At 50.0% G+C, this 16,092-nt stretch overlaps 1 protein-coding gene across 1 annotated transcript in view; it reads right to left on the bottom strand.

Annotated features, from left to right (window-relative positions):
* The window catches only part of BFSP2 (beaded filament structural protein 2), a 91,642-nt gene that overhangs the window by 74,257 nt on the left and 1,293 nt on the right, over window positions 1-16,092 (bottom strand). The window lies entirely within an intron of this gene.

The raw sequence follows: 16,092 nt of genomic DNA, 5'->3' as shown, positions 1-16,092 counted from the left end.
GGGGGGGGTGGGTGGTACTGGGCCAGGGCCCCTCTTACGGCTCAGCTATGGCCTACCTCTGTTTATGCTCCAGTGCATGACTGCCAAGGAGGGGCCCTGGGGAAGGGGAAGGGCTGGAAGGTAAGACGGGCCTGAGTGTGGGCCCAGAGCTACGCCTGCCGCATTCGTGGGCACAGAGCGGGCCACCCTCCTGAGGTCACAGCCGTCCCAAACACTGCTGCCCCAGCCTCAAAGACCCGGGCAGCTGGAGGCTCCGAGCCCTGCTGCTGGGAAGGAGGGGCTGAGGACACCCGATGGTGAGAGGAGGTGAGGCCACGGCCCTGAGGTCAGCTCTCCGCCAGGCCTAGTCCCACCTGCACGGGACGTCACCAGGCAGGGTCACTGTGCCATCACAGCAGGAAGAGACAGACCAGGCCAGGCCAGGCCACACCTGAGCGAGAGGCACCAGCACCCTGAGGCCGCAGGAACCTGGTACGCCCCTTCTGCTCCCAACGGCAGCACTCTGCCCACTTCCTTCCTTCCTTCCCCAGGGACCCTCAGTCATCAGCCTGTCCCTGCTTCCTGGCAGCATGGAACCGGAGCAAGCCCTCTTCCTTACACTTCCCACATCACTCAGCAGCCCAGACCTGACAGCCCGCCTAGCCCTGTCCTGAGAGTCCCTCTGCCCGTCTGCTGTTCTCCGTGGTCTCCGGCTGGTGGGCTCTGATGGGTGCCTGCCTCAGTCGCAGCCAGGACGCTAGGGTTGGGCGCCTAGGACTCCAGCCCCTGGGCGTGGCCTCTCACCTCCCACCGGGCTCTCAGCTCCCCTGTAGCCCTGGGTGCTCACGGTGGGAGGTGAACAGCTCTGCAGGAGCAGGGGCCAGCCCACCGGCGTTGGGAACCCTTGAAGCAGGTGACATTTTAGTGGCAGCCTCTTCCCCCTGACAGGGCCCACCTCCAGGGCGGGAGCGTGTTGGGGCGCAGGAGCCGGGCCTCGTGGGGAGTCTCTGAACTACTCAGATAAAGACGTTCTGCCTCGCGTGCCGACAGCTCAGCACATATTTCTGAGCATTAAAATCACTGAAAAAGAAAAACAGAAATCCCGAGGGGGCTGCTCCTGAGCGGCGGCGGAGGGGGAGGCCGCCCAGCCGTCGGGGTTGATGGGTCGTTCCAGGATCTGTCATCCATTCTGACAGCTTTTGAAGAGGCAGAGGAGGGAGACAAAGGCACATTTCGGTTTAGGCCCCGCACGGAGGAGGGCCTCTCTGGCTCTAGCTCTGTCTTACCCACGGGAGCGGAGAGCTGGGCCGGGTACCGTCCAGGGCCGCAGCCGAGCTCGCCTTAGGCAGGTTTCCGGTAAAAACACTGATTGGTCCTGGCCGGGTCAACGCTAGCTCGACGGAAAACTTCCTCTCTGTGGGCCACAGTTTCTTTCTCTATAAAATGGGTTTTATGGCCGAATTGTGTTCCTCCTAATTCCTCGGGATCAGAGGAAGGTGTTCACCCGAAAGAAGGGAAGAAAGGGGGTGGCTTGACCTTGCTGCAGGAGGGGTCACCCAGAGAGAAGGAACCCACCAGCTCTGAAAGACCACTGCATGCTATCTCAGGACCCCCTCAGCCCCCTCTGCCCCTTTCCTTCAAAAATTCTTAGCTCTCAACCTTTCAGAGCCTGCACCACTCTCTCTGCATCTGCCCCCTTTCTCCCTTAGAAAGTGAATCATAAACTGTTTCTATCTGCTTTTTAAAAAAAATTGTGGGGATCAGCAGTTAGTGTAATGGCTACGTCGCTGGACTCCCACGTAGTCGACTGCGGTTTGCGTCCTGGACCCGGTGGCTTGAAACTCACGCTGGGCACGTGTGCGTGCATGCCCAAGATCCTGAGAGGAGAATGGAGGAGAAGGGATTGTGGCGTGGCCATTTGCCCTGGGGGGTGATTTCTTGCTTTCTGTCTCTCTGTCTGTCTGTCTGGTGAGTGCATGCGCCCTATAGTAAAAACCTCTCCAAAAAAAAAAAAAAAAAAGTGTTCCTCCTTCCTCCAAATTCACATTGAAGTCCTAACTCCTGGAACCTGGGAATGTGATTGTATTTTAAGAATGGGTCTTTAAAGAGGTTGTTGCATTAAAATGAGGTCTTCATCCAGGGTGACTAGTGTTCTTGTGAGGAGAGAAAATTGGGACGCAGGTGTAGATGTGAAGACGGTAAAGATGTCCGTGCATGGGACCAGCAGTTAGCGTAATGGCTATGTTGCTGGACTCCCACGTAGTCGACCGTGGTTTGAGTCCCGGACCCGGTGGCTTAAACTCATGCCGGGCGGCACGATCCTGAGAGGAGAATGGAGAAGAAGGGATTGCAGCGTGGCCATCCCCCCTGGGGGGTGATTTCTCGCTTTCTGTCTCTCTGTCTGGTGAGTGCACGCTCCCCATAGCAAAAGCCTCTCCAAAAATAAATAAATAAATAAATAAATTTAAAAAAAAGATGTCCACGCACGAGCCAAGGAGAGGCCGCAGGAGAAGCAGTCCCACTGACATCTTTGGACGTCTGGCACGCAGAGCCAAGGGAAACGCACTCGTGTGGTCCAAGCCACTGAGGTGGTCTGCATGCTTGTTCTGATGCCCCAGACATGCTCCCGCCTCCCTGGGTGGCCATGCATTGCTGAGAGGGTCAGAGCAGGCAGGAGATTGTGCTGCACGCACGAGGGCAGCGGCTGAGGCCTGCAGTTCACAGTACGCATTTACCTACGCAGGTCTTACTAAAGTATTACTACGTGGTTTTATCTTAAGGAAGAAATACGCTTTTGTTAGGACATGTTGGACGTGAGCCTGCAGAATCCCTGGAGCCTTCTGCCCTCTCCAGGGGTAGCTGGATCCAGGCAAACGGTACCAGGAACTCAGGCACCTGGCTGGCCTGGGCCGGCCTCTGGGCCTGGCTCTGCACTGGCAGCCCTGAGGTCTCACTCCCCAGCCCTGAAGGACCCCCATGAGCCAGTCACTCCCAGGTGGTGCTCCTTAGGGACACACTCCTGAGATGCCCCAGAGGTGTCACCTCTCTGCAGCATTTGCTCCTTAGCACCCATCCTCATCCTGCAGATAAGATTTCAGCAAGTTCAGAGACATGCCAGGTTTCCTTGGCAAGTGAGAACAACACACTCATGAATCAGATAACCTGCCTTTCAGCCTTAACCAGGAGCGGGCCTGAGGAATGGGTCCTTACGTAAGGGGTGGGAATGAGGATGATGAAGATGAAGTGAAATTTGAAGCTGAAAGTATTCTGTGCAGTTGAGCTGGGCGAGGGGCTGAGGAGGGGTGAGTGGAGCGGGGAGGGTGGGCTGGGCAGGTGTGGGCAGTTAGGATCCCCTAACTTCATTTCTGTCCGCGCACTCAGAGTCTGCCCTAAGGCTTATTTAGATGGCTAGTCACTGCATCTGAAATAAATAAATAAAAATTACAAGTTGTTTCCCAGTAGCAGGTCAGTTCTGCGGTGGAGTTTTCCACTCCCAGCCCGGCTTTTCATTACCTCCGGGAGCAGCCGGAATAACTCATTTCTGCTGAGCAGCGTGTTTGTGGCAGCCAGCTCGACTCACTCGCTACAGCCAGATAAATGAGTCTTTATGCGCTTCTCCCCAGCCAGACGACACACGGGTTTTATTTTTCTAGATTGAGTCCTCAGCTCAGCGGATCAGCAGAAACCCTCCGGGGACACGAGGGACCCTGGGTTACATTCCGCTTGGTTCAGCCGTTCTCCCTATAATTCCTCGCAGAGCCATGTTCGTCCTTGGTACTTGGGCCAGCTGCTGCATTAAGCTAGATTCGGCTCTTCTGGAGAACGTACACCGCAGGGTCCTTCCTGTTGCTCTTTGGCTTTTGTTTTGAGGGGAGACGGAGATGGGTCTCCACTCTCCCACCAGGACATGCCAGTTAGAAGGTTCTCATGCCTGGCCGGGCTCTGTCGGCCTCTGCCCGGACCTGGCAGGAACTGCTTCTCCGCAGTAGTGAGATGCTGGCAGGGGTTTGTTGCCTTGTATTGCACTAGTATCCTAATAGTGCCAAAGGTACACGGCTCCCAGCAAACCTGCTCCTGCCCCTGTCCCGCCCCTTCTTTTGCTTCCAATTTGAGTTTCCACACGCAGACGGTGCAGAGCGTAGACGGGTTTTGCAGCCTGCTTCTTGACTCAACCAAGTCTCTTGGCGCTAGTTCCACATCAATATATAACGAGCATCCTTGTTCTCTTCCTATAGCTGCAAGGGATTTTGCTGTTGTTTAGCTGCATCTGATACTGAGGTTGTTTCTGGTCTTTCTCTTCTGGTGTGGAATTTTAATGATGCCCTCCCTCCCTTTGCTTCAGAGTTCTGATCTGAACCCTTGAACCTGTCTGGTTCTGACCTCAGCCCCCTGCTTAGTCCTTTGTCGAGCAGCTACTATGTGCTGTGGTATTCCAGTCCACACCAGGCTCTGGGAACAGAGAGGGAGAGACAGCGGAGGCCCTGGACGAGCACGGTACTCGCTGGGAAGCCTCTGGTGTAGATGGCCATGGCCAGCTCCCAATCTCTGTCCGCACTGGGCCTCAGTCTGAAGGGCTACTTCTGCCATATTCTTTAATTTTTTTTAAAGAATTATTTTATTGGAAACCAGCAGTTAGCGCAATGGCTATGTCGCTGGACTCCCACGTGTCGACCGCGGTTCGCGTCCCAGACCCGGTGGCTTAAAACTCACGCCAGGCGCGTGTGCATGCGTGCCCAAGATCCTGAGAGGAGAATGGAGGAGAAGGGATTGCGGCATGACCATCCCCCCTGGGGGGTGATTTCTCGCTTCCTGTCTCTATGTCTCTCTCTGTCTGTCTGGCGAGTGCCCGTGCCGTATAGCGAAAAACCTCTCCAAAAAAAAAAAAGAATTATTTTATTATTATTTAAAAATTTGACCAGATAGACACAGAGAGAGATCCAGCCACCTTAACCTCCGACCACCTGCTGGCCCTTAAGGATGCTTTTAAAGAACACACAACATCACAACCATGATCACATCTAAAAACCAATAATAATGACTCGGTATCAACTACCCAGTCAATGCTCATCTTTCTTCAGTTGTGTGTGTGTGTGTGTGCGTGTGTGTGTCTTAGTTTTTGCAATAGGGTGATGGAAATGGAGAGAGGAAGAGAAAGTGAGAAAGCCCCTCCCCAGGAGGACGGGCATGCCACAATCCCTTCTCCTCCATTCTCCTGTTGGGATTTTGGGAGTGCATGCACACATTCCTGGTGTGTTTTTTAGCACCAGGTCCAGGACTTGAACTGTGAAGTGGGCCATGTGGGATTCAGCAGCCTTAACCACTATGCCACCAGCTGTTTTTTGTTTGTTTGTTTGATTGTTTTAACAGTCTTTTTAAAAATAGCAATCTGAACAAACTCCATTTTAATGGGCTGGTATGTCAATCTAGACTTTTAATTAAATGTTTTCCCTCTACCTCTCTTCTTTCTCTTACAATTTTTATTTGTAGAAAATAATATGGACCTTTTATTCTATAGTTTCCCAGAGTCTGGATTTTGCTAATATTATCCTTGTATTGACCATTAGCATGATCATCGGACCCATGTTTTTTTTCTGTGCATTAGTAGATTTATCTCAAGGCTTATCATTTCCAGTTTTGATTTTTTTTTTTTTTTGTAGGTGGTGGCATATCCTCCACCAGGAGGTACACGATACTGGTTTGTGTCTGTGATGTTAGAAGCCATTTCATGATTGTTGCCGCCGAGAGCCTTGATTTTACCATGGCTGCATAGTATCCATTGTAGTTCTGTTTTATATCAATAGTTAAAATTAGAGATATAAATAAAATTAATAGTAATTCTATTATTTGTTTGTTAGTTAAAATATGTCTATAAAAATACTTCTTTTCTTTGTTTTTTTTTTTTTTTTCACCTGATGTACCTAGAGGTCTTATAGGAAAAAATGCTTGATTCTTATTATTTGTTTCCAAAACAATTAGTTGGTTCCCCAGCAGACTTGAGAGTTGACTAATTAGTGCTTTTTGTAAAAAAAGTAATTTAATTTATCCTTTGTTATTATTTTTTAATTTGCTAGAGGGCACACACATCACCAGAGAGACAGAGAGACAGAGAGAGAGAAAGGGGAAAGAGAAAGAAAGTAAGCCACCAGATCTAGGACTTGGACTGTGGTCAGCCACGTGGGAGTCCAGCGCCTGAGCCACTGCGCCGCCTGCTGGCTCCCAATCAGTGCTTTCGTTGCTGTTTATGTGTGCTGTGTCTTCTGTTACTACAGATGGCATGAAGTGAACAGCCTCGCACATACTTCTTGCTCGTTATTTTTGCCAGTGTGTCACTGAGGAAGTAAGCGTGGGGTTGCCGAGTCACTTTGCACGTACATAAATGCCTACATGATTGGTCTAGATATTGCCAAATCCTCCGTAGGGACTGTGACATTCTCTCCTCCCAGCAGCACTGTGGAAATATACTGGTTTCCCCAGAACTTCACCACTTTCAGTCTGGCCAACCTGATAAGTGGAAATGGTATCTCAGATAGGTATTTTATTTCTCTTATCATGGATGCAGTTGAACGTTCTTTTATACCATTAAGTGCCATGGTCATCTATGTTTGTCAACTGTTCATACCTATATCCTGCTTAAAAATACAGGAGCGGGATTCTGGAAGAAACCACAGTGTGGCGTGAGCATGGGGAAACAAAAGAAAACAAGGAAGTACACGACCATGAAGCGAATGCTAGTCTCAGAGAGCAGAGGCTTAAAGAAAAGGACAGGTTAAAACCTAAAAAGAAAGAAAAGAAAGACCCTAGCACACTGAAGGAAAGAGACGTTCCCTAACGCCCTTCCTGCTATTCTTTCAATATAATACACAGCTGGGTCCACCTTACCACGTCCTGGTTGATACCAACTTTCTCAACTTTTCCATTAAAGCCAAACTGGACCTAGTGCAGTCCATGGTGGACTGTCTGTATGCCAAGTGTGTCCCTTGTATAACTGACTGTAATGGCTGAAATTGAAAAGTTGGGGCAAAAGTACCTAGTGGCTCTAAGGACCTAAGGATCCAAGATTTGAATGATGACCATGCACACACAATGGACCCTAGGTGGATGACTGCTTAGTACAGAGAGGAACTCAGCACAAGTGTTACATTGTGGTCATAGTTGACCCGACTCCGGAAGACCCCAGGAGTTCCTATTTTGTCCATTTCTAACCACAGATACAACATTGAGCAGATGCCAGATGATAATGGAGCCGCTCGGTTCTAATTCTTAAAGGACAAAGTTCCTCTGCCTTTCTTTGACCAAATATCTCTGTCGCCAGCTCATTAAATATGTTGTATGTCATGAAAATAAATAAATAAACAAGTAAATGAAAGAGCAGAGGCTGGCAGGTGGAATGGTGGTTAAGGTGCCGGACTCAAATGGCTCACTACGGTTTGAGTTCTGGATCTGGCAGTTTGCTTTCTCATTTTCCCTTTCTCTGGTCAAATTAGAAAATAACAATAACAAATAAAATTAAATAAATAATTCTAAAGAAAGGCACTTTTTTTTTGGAGAGGTTTTCGCTATAGGGCGCATGCGCTCACCAGACAGACAAAGAGAGACAGAGAGACAGAAAGCGAGAAATCACTCCCCAAGGGGGATGGTCACGCTGCAATCCCTTTTCCTCCATTCTCCTCTTGGGATCTTGGGCACGCACGCACATGCGCCCGGCGTGAGTTTTAAGCCACTGGGTCCGGGACGCGAACCGCGGTCGACTACGTGGGAGTCCAACGGCATAACCATTACACTAACTGCTGGTCCCAAAAAAATACTTTTTTAACCTCAAAATGCAATACTGTTTTTGGAATAAGAATATTAACACTTAGTATTCTAAATTGCAGATATTTTTCTAGTTTGCCGCTTATCTTTTAGTTTTGCTTATTGTGTTCATTTGCAATGCAAAATTTTAAAAAATTTTGGTAATCAAATTTATTTATTTTTTGTTGCTTCTGGATTTTGAATTGTAATATTAAAAAAGTTTCTCCATGCCCAAGTTCTAAAGGAATTCCCACATACTTTTTACTTGTAGGGTTCTTTTTTTTTTTTGGAGAGGTTTTCGCTATAGGGCACGTGCGCTCGCCAGACAGACAGAGAGAGACATAGAGACAGAAAGCGAGAAATCACCCCCCAGGGGGGATGGTCACACCGCAATCCCTTCTCCTCCATTCCCCTCTCGGGATCTTGGGCACGCACTCACACACGCCCGGCGTGAGTTTTAAGCCACCGGGTCTGGGACGCGAACCGCGGTTGACTACGTGGGAGTCCAGTGACAGCCATTACGCTAACTGCTGGTTCCCTAGGGTTCTTTTTTTTTTACATTTAAATCTAGGATACATTTGGCATTTATCCTAGTGCAGAGTAAAAGATAGATCCCATTTTATTATTTCCCTTATGACTGTCTAGTTACCTGCAGAGCATGTATTAAAAAGCCCATCCTTTTCTCCATTGATTTCAAGTGCTGCCTTTATCAGGACCAAGTTTCCACATGCAAGGAGCCTACTTTCAGATTTTGTATTCTGTTCCATTGGTCATCCTCGTTTTTTGTGCCAATATTCAGCTATTCTAATTCTAGAAACTTCATAAACATTTTAGAATCGTAGAGCTGCTCCTCTTCCTCACCTCCTCCCTCATGCTCTTCTTTTTAGTTTTCTTTTCCAGCTATTCTTGCCTTTTTGTTCTTACTTATTTAAGTCTAGAAAAAAATAGTATTTTAAAAATTACGATTGCATTAGTTTAGAAATTAACTTGAGGAAGACTGACATCTTTATGCTATTTAGTCTTTTGCTTGTTTGTTTTGGTTTTACAGAACACATGCACTCATCAAGACAAAGAGGGGGAGAGAGAAAGTGAGAAATGACCCTCAGGGGAGATGGCCATGCTGCAGTCCCTTCTCCATTCTCCTCTTGGTGTTTTGAGCATGCACACACTTGAGCCTGGCATGTTTTTCAAGCTGCCAGGTCTGGGACTTGAACCGTGGAATTAGCCATGTGGGATCTATCCCCTTAACTACCATACCATCATCAAGACAAAGAGGGGGAGAGAGAAAGTGAGAAATGACCCTCAGGGGAGATGGCCATGCTGCAGTCCCTTCTCCATTCTCCTCTTGGTGTTTTGAGCATGCACACACTTGAGCCTGGCATGTTTTTCAAGCTGCCAGGTCTGGGACTTGAACCGTGGAATTAGCCATGTGGGATCTATCCCCTTAACTACCATACCACCTGTGTTTTTTCAAGCTGCCAGGTCTGGGACTGGAACCACGGAATTGGCCATGTGGGATCTATCCCCTTAACTACCACACCACCTGTGTTTCTTTCTTTCTTTCTTTTCTTTTTTTTTTTTTTTGGAGAGGGTTTCGCTATAGGGCGCATGCGCTCACCAGACAGACAAAGAGAGACAGAGAGACAGAAAGCGAGAAATCACCCCCCAGGGGGGATGGTCACGCTGCAATCCCTTCTCCTCCATTCTCCTCTCGGGATCTTGGGCACGCACGCACACGTGCCCGGCGTGAGTTTTAAGCCACTGGGTCCGGGACGCGAACCACAGTCGACTACGTGGGAGTCCAGTGACACACCCATTACGCTAACTGCTGATCCCCTGTGTTTCTTTTTTAAAGTGTATTTCTTCCATGAGAGAGAGATACATATGTAGAGAGAAAGAGGCAGGCATCCCTACCAATGTGTTCCAGAATCTACCCTGGCCTTGGCCAGCCAAGATCATGGGCGCTCCTCTGCGCATGCCCAGCATGTAGAGGGGGCCTAGGATGGAAGCTGGGACCTCCTCATGTGAGCCCAGCTGCATCGCTGCTGCGCCAGTTTCTGGATGCCAAGTGTACGGTACCTTCTTTCCATTTGCTCAGGACGACTATTGCCTCTTTCAGGAGGCTTTTACTCTTGTCTCACATAGATTTTAGAGATTTCTTAAATTTATTTGGAGACGTTTAATTTTTTATTTTTTAATATCATACATGGGATCTTCTCTTCTATTGCTTTTTTGTTTCTATCTATGAATAGCATTGATTTTGGGGGTGTTATTTTATAACCTGCTACTTTATCGAATTACCTTATCGTGTGTCATATAGTTTTCACATTGATCCTCTGGGCTTTCCAGAAGAACCACAATTTTCCCTCGCCCTTTCCAATACTAATACCAATTGCTTTCTCTTGTCTAATCACATCGACTACCACCTCTAACTAAGTTACACAGTGGTAGAGAGAGGGGGCCTCCTTCTCATGCTCCTCTAGTGCTTCCTCCTTAGAGATATTGGATTGTATCAAAGCAGTCTCCAAACATCCTCATTCAAAGAGAACCTGAGATGCAGGGAGATCAATGAAGAACCCACTCAAGGGCAGGCAGGTAGTAAGTGGCGGGGCTGGCTGGAGTGCCATCTGTCACCGCATTTCTGCTTTTCATCACATGAGTCACCTCACCTTCCACACTCTGCCACCACCCATTCCTCAACATGGACCTCACATTTTACGAATGCTCAAAGGATTTAAGAGTGGCTGAGTACAGAGTATGGGAGGGCATGGCAAGAGGCCTGGTGGACAAGTCCCAGTCTCTCCTCTATTTTCTGTAGCAATTCTTCCCCTGCCCAGAGCCATAGTACAGAGCAGAGCAAGGTCCTGCAGCAAGTGAGAACCCACCCTTCTCAGAAGCTTAGCAACCTCCTGTATCACTTAACAAGTCCCTCGGGAGCAGCCTCCGGCCTCCTTCCCCTCCCCTGCCCTACTGAAATATCGATTCCAATTGTATAGTCACTTGGCCTAAGAGGGACTTTATGAATGAACTTTTCTCTGTTAGTTTCATTTCTAGGACATGGTAGTGGCCCATGTAGCTCGGCTGACCCAGGCACTGCCCCTTGGCGTGTTCTGATTAAACGAGTTCATTTCTTATGACAAAGGTGGTTTCCGCCCGGGGTCGCTGTGCTCAGGCTTCCGTAGATGCTAAAGTAACTCCGGGTTCTGCCCTCGCCTTTCAGCCTTTCGGGGATACCAGTCTGCGACTCTCGAACAATGACCTTGTCACTTTTCTCTTTACTCAGTGGAAGGATTAGTTCTTGTTTTGTCTTTTTTTATTTTGTTTTTAGAGAAAAAAAAAAAATCCAAGGCTACAGGTTCTGTGGGGGAACTCTGGCTCTGACCTAGACTGCTTGGAGTCCTGGCAGTTTTTCTGGAGAGGCAGATCCGCAGGGTACGGGATCGGTCAGATACAGAGAGAGGTGCTGTGAACAGTGGGAGTGTAGTCCAGCCAGGCCCATTTTAAATTCAAATTCTCTTCCCTGTCAGTCACTTTTTTTTTCCCAGAGGGTACTTGCCAGAGAGAGAAAGAATATGGAGAGAGAGAGAGAGAGAAAGAGAGAGAGAGAGAGAGAGAGACAAAGTGCCCCCACAGGGCATAGTCATTCTGTACTCTTTTTTTTTTTTTAAGAGATTTTTTGCTATCAGGCGCATGAGCTTGCCAGAAAGATATGAGAGAAAGAGAGAGAGAGAGACAGAGAGACAGAGAGATCACCCCCCAGGGCGATGGCCATACCGCAATCGCTTTTCCTCCACTCTCCTCTTGGGACTTTAGGCACACACGGCACAAGCTTTAAGCTGCCTGGTCTGGGACTTGAACCACAGTTGACAAAGTGGGTGTCCAGAGACATAACCATTATGCCATCTGCTTGTTCCCATTCTGCACTCTTTTCTCTCCATTTCTCCATGCTGTGGGGATTTGGGGCACATGCACACACGTAGTGCACTTTTCAGGCTACAAGGGCTGCGCCATGTGGGAGCGGGCTCCCTGTGTCCGGGGCTCACCCCTGCACTGTGGGCTGCCTCCTTTCGGTACTTCCCTCTGGCCGATAGCCTCACGGGGGCGTTTCCTCCATGGAGACCACTGACGTCCTGACGTAGAGCCTCCACGTTGCCCTGTCGTCCTCAGCCTCTCGTCCTGGCCTCAGCTCCTCCATGCCCATTCTCCTTTGATCTGAACCTCCAAGGCAGGGAGGCTGCCAAATTCCAAGCTTGTGTTTGGCCTGTGTGCGGCGAAGAGGCCGGATGTCGCCACCAGAGCCGGTCATCAGCATCATTCACTCGGCGAGAAGAGTGAGGGGCAGGGGGTGAGGCCAGGGAGAGAGACGGTCGCTCCCTGCCTGGGAGGTGGGCGGCCTGGTCTGCTGGGACCACTGTGGCCGCCTTCCGAGGAGCTTCCTGCTTTAACACCTTAGCAGGAGAAGAGACTGGGAGGTTCTAGCACAACTGAGCAGCGGGGGGAGAGACCTTGGGAACTAAAAAGAAACTTCATATGTCTGATCTATAGCCAGGGCTGGCAATATAATGCAACGTGGAGATGTGGGCCCACTTTTGAAAAAGTAAGAAAAAGGCACAAAGTTATTAAAATATCAAGCTTAGCTTTCCCCATTCTTCCATGGTTTCCCAACCTATCATGGTAATTTTTATTTGCTATTTAATCCTTCTTTGGATATGGGGATATTTTTGCATTTATTTATTTACTTATTTATTTTTAGAGATTGATTTTTGCTATAGGGCATGTGTGTTTGCTGGAGAGACAGAGAGAGACAGAAAGCAAGAACTCACCCCCTGGGGGATGGCCATGCCACAGTCTCTCCTCCATTCTCCTCTTGGGATCTTGGGCATGCGTGCACACGTGGCAGGTGTGAGTTTCAAGTCATCGCGTCCAGGACTCCAACCTCGGTCGACTACATGGGAGTCCAGCAGAGGTAACCATTATACCATGTGCTCATCCCTTTCTTGCAGATTCTCGTAGGCTGGGTCAGACCCTTAGAGGCACCAAGGAGCTTCTTCCAAGATTCAGGGTGTATGCAGCTGCTGGGATGCCACCTGGCCAGCCACCAGACTGATGTGTCCTTGTGGTGTTTGCAGTGGGTGGTAACGCTAGAGTATTAAGACCTCAGTTCTACACTGCAGGTACCTGGGTCAGGCGTGGGCAAGAGGCTTGCATTCTTCCTCTGTTGCTACTGTCCAGGTAGAGACAGGAGGAGGAGGTGGATAGGGGAGCGGGCCGCTGAGAATCTGCCCCAGAGGGAGGTGGGCCGTTACAAGAGCCCTTGGCACTCGCTCCACTGTCTCCTTGGACTTTACTTATGAAACACAAATTCAAAGATAAGACTGTTAGGGACCAGCAGTTAGCGTAATGGCTATGTCACTGGACTCCCATGTAGTTGACCACGGTTCGTGTCCCAGACCCGGTGGCTTAAAACTCATGCCAGATGCGTGTGTGTGTGCGTGCCCAAGATCCTGAGAGGAGAAGGGAGGAGAAGGGATTGCGGTGTGGCCATCCCCCCTGGGGGGTGATTTCTGGCTTTCTATCTCTCCGTCTCTCTCTGTCTCTCTGGTGAGTGCATGCACACTATAGCAAAGACTTCTCAAAAAAAAAAAAAAGATAAGACTGCTATAAATTTCAAGATGAGGACTGCAGAGACTTAAACCCAAGTGTGGAGCTCTTCTGAGCACCAGGTCCCCTGGGGCTGCACTGGTGCCCACTCATGAAGCTGATCGCTGCTCTGAGGGTGACCCTTCCAGGACTCACTAACTGGTAAAGTGGCTGGGGGGAGAGTTCCCTGCACGCCAGGACTTTCCTGACCCTGCTGCAGTGTAAACTCTCTAGCCTCCTAAAAGTCCTGCCGCTCTCCACGTTGTGGCCCCTGCACAGTGACAGCGGCATTCTGCCATGCCTTCGCCCCTCTAGGTTTTCTGAAAGCTGGTTTTGCCGCCTTTCAGCTGGTGGGTGGAAATATTGATGGGGCAGGAGACTGGGGGGAGACCCCAGGGCACAGGCTCCTGCTTCCCAGGTGGCTCCGAGGGCTTCCTCGGCCAGGGAGAGCAGAGCTGCCTCCTTAGCCCCCGTGAAAGAAGGCTCCTTTCTCAACCATCTGCAGACGTGTGGACTTGGTAGGAAATGACGCTTTCCCCTTGCTCTGAACTCATCGCCTGACCTGAGAAAGTGCCACTGAAATGAGCGTCCCCAAGCTGCTCTTGGGTGACGGGTGACGGTGACGGAGGGCCTTCTTGGGATCTCCCTCCTGGGGCCCGGCTAAGGAGCATGCCGAGTTTGTCTACCTGCCCAACCTCCATCCGGCCCATTCAGGGCTCAGCTATTGGGGACGTGAGCTGCAGGGCTCTGAGAAGTCTGAGAGGTCCAGGAGGACCTCACAGGAAGGGGCCATGGGACCGGTCTGGAGGGTGACTGGAGTCCCCGGCCGAGAAGTGTGAGGGCAGAGGGGTGACAGCGTCAGCTTTCTGGAGCCTGGGAACACTGAGGACTGCGTGGCTGTCTCCGAGCCCTGAAGGGGGAGAAGGAAGCGCTTTGTGAAGTCGTTGGGTTGGGGAGGTGCTTTCTTCCAGCCTGGAAGGGGGTGGGCCGGGTGGGCGAGCTCCTCCTGCAGCCCGGACTGCAGACACCATGTCCCTCTATCAAACGTGTGGTTTTCTTTTGTTCTTTTTAATAGTTTAGGGCCTAGGATGGCAAGAAGGCTGGGCTATTTGATACAGAAGTAATAACTCCATTTACTAGATGAGTCTGTCTCTTCAAGACTGTGTTTAGAAAAGAAGGAGAGACCTCTGTTCATATGCACAACCTCATTAGTTGTTGCACAACCTTTTTAGTTGCGTAAGAGGAAAATGATCCCATTTAGTCTTCGGACCAGCAGTTCCGAGGGTGGGTGTTCTGGCTGAGGCTGGGCTGCTTGCATAGTATTGGCAGCTTTCTAGCCCACCGTCCACCTGCAGGCAGGAACCGTGCGTCTTTTGCATCTACGGATCTGCTAGAATGCCCAGGCATTTTCCCCATTTTACAGATGAAGACACTGAGGCCCACAGAAATTGAGTAGGTCGTAAAAACTCTGGTAGATACAGAGCCAGAGCAGGTCAGTGTCTGTGGAGTGTGGCCCAAGTGGTCACGCCTTCTGACTGCATCCCAGGGGCCTGATGTTCCCTGTAAACCTATTGGGCCTCTGAGCACTTGTTCGGCAGATGCTGATCCCTTGGGACGCCCAGGGACATGCTGGAGGCTGATGCGGCAGGAATATTGGGACTCAGAACTGTTGAAGAGAACCCTGGAGGAGTGGCTAGCTTTCAGATTTGACAGGCTGTGAGCCCCGGGCTATGCCAAGATGGCACTCTCTGACAGCCCAGATGGGTGCAAGGGAAGCGAGGGCCCCAGGGGAAGCCCGAGAGGACAGCGTTGTCCAGCACAGGCGCCGTAGAACGCCCTGGCAGGCATGGGGGTGGGCAGTCCCTGTGTGCATCTGCCACGCACGATAAAGGTTCGTGACCTCACGCACTGCACACCGGACCCCAGGAGGCTGGGGTATGAGCGGGCATTTCCTGGCTGGGTGGGAGACTGATTCAGCTCAGAGGGATCCCGAGGCGAGCATTCTGGGGAGAAGGGAGAGAGAAGCCAGCTACCCACGCCCACAGAGAGACCGGCTGAAATATGCAATGCTGGCTGGGGCCCCGGCAGTGGAACCACAGCCCGCAGGCTGGACAGGACCGATGAGCGCGGACTCTGACATCGCCCCGGGAAGTAGGCCTGACCACACGAGGGACAAGGATGAAACCTCTGCATCCTGCCTCGTCCCGTGAGATAGCCACTAGCCGCATGCAGCTATTTATATCACTGACTGAAGTAAGAACTCACTTCTGCTCGCATTAGTCACACTTCCATACGTGGCTCGTGGCTGCTGGACTGGGTGGTGCAGATACAGCACTAGGGCGTTTTCATGCCTGCAGAGGTTCCATTTGCATGTGAATGATCTATGGGGTTGTCGGGAAAGTCCTGACATAAAAAAAAAAAATACATCCTGACTTCCCCGACAACCCAATAATGAATATTTTTATATTGATTACGTGTCGAAACAACATTTTGGATACATTGAGTTAAATAGGATATTAAAGTAACTTCGTCTGTTTCCTTTCTCCTTTTGTTTTTCACTGTGAGGAATAGAAACTTGTAAGTTACCTATGTCGTTCATATTTCTATCGGACAGCACCGTTACAGATGGGTGCTGTCTCATATTTTCTATCTTGCCAGAAGCTCACCACAGAGATAGCTGGG

Source organism: Tupaia chinensis, unplaced genomic scaffold (genome assembly GCF_000334495.1).
Source record: "Tupaia chinensis unplaced genomic scaffold, TupChi_1.0 Scaffold146961_1, whole genome shotgun sequence".
In the NCBI taxonomy this organism is placed as follows: Eukaryota; Metazoa; Chordata; class Mammalia; order Scandentia; family Tupaiidae; genus Tupaia; species Tupaia belangeri.
Note: the sequence above shows the minus strand (reverse complement) of the source record. Positions and strands in the feature narration are given on the sequence as shown.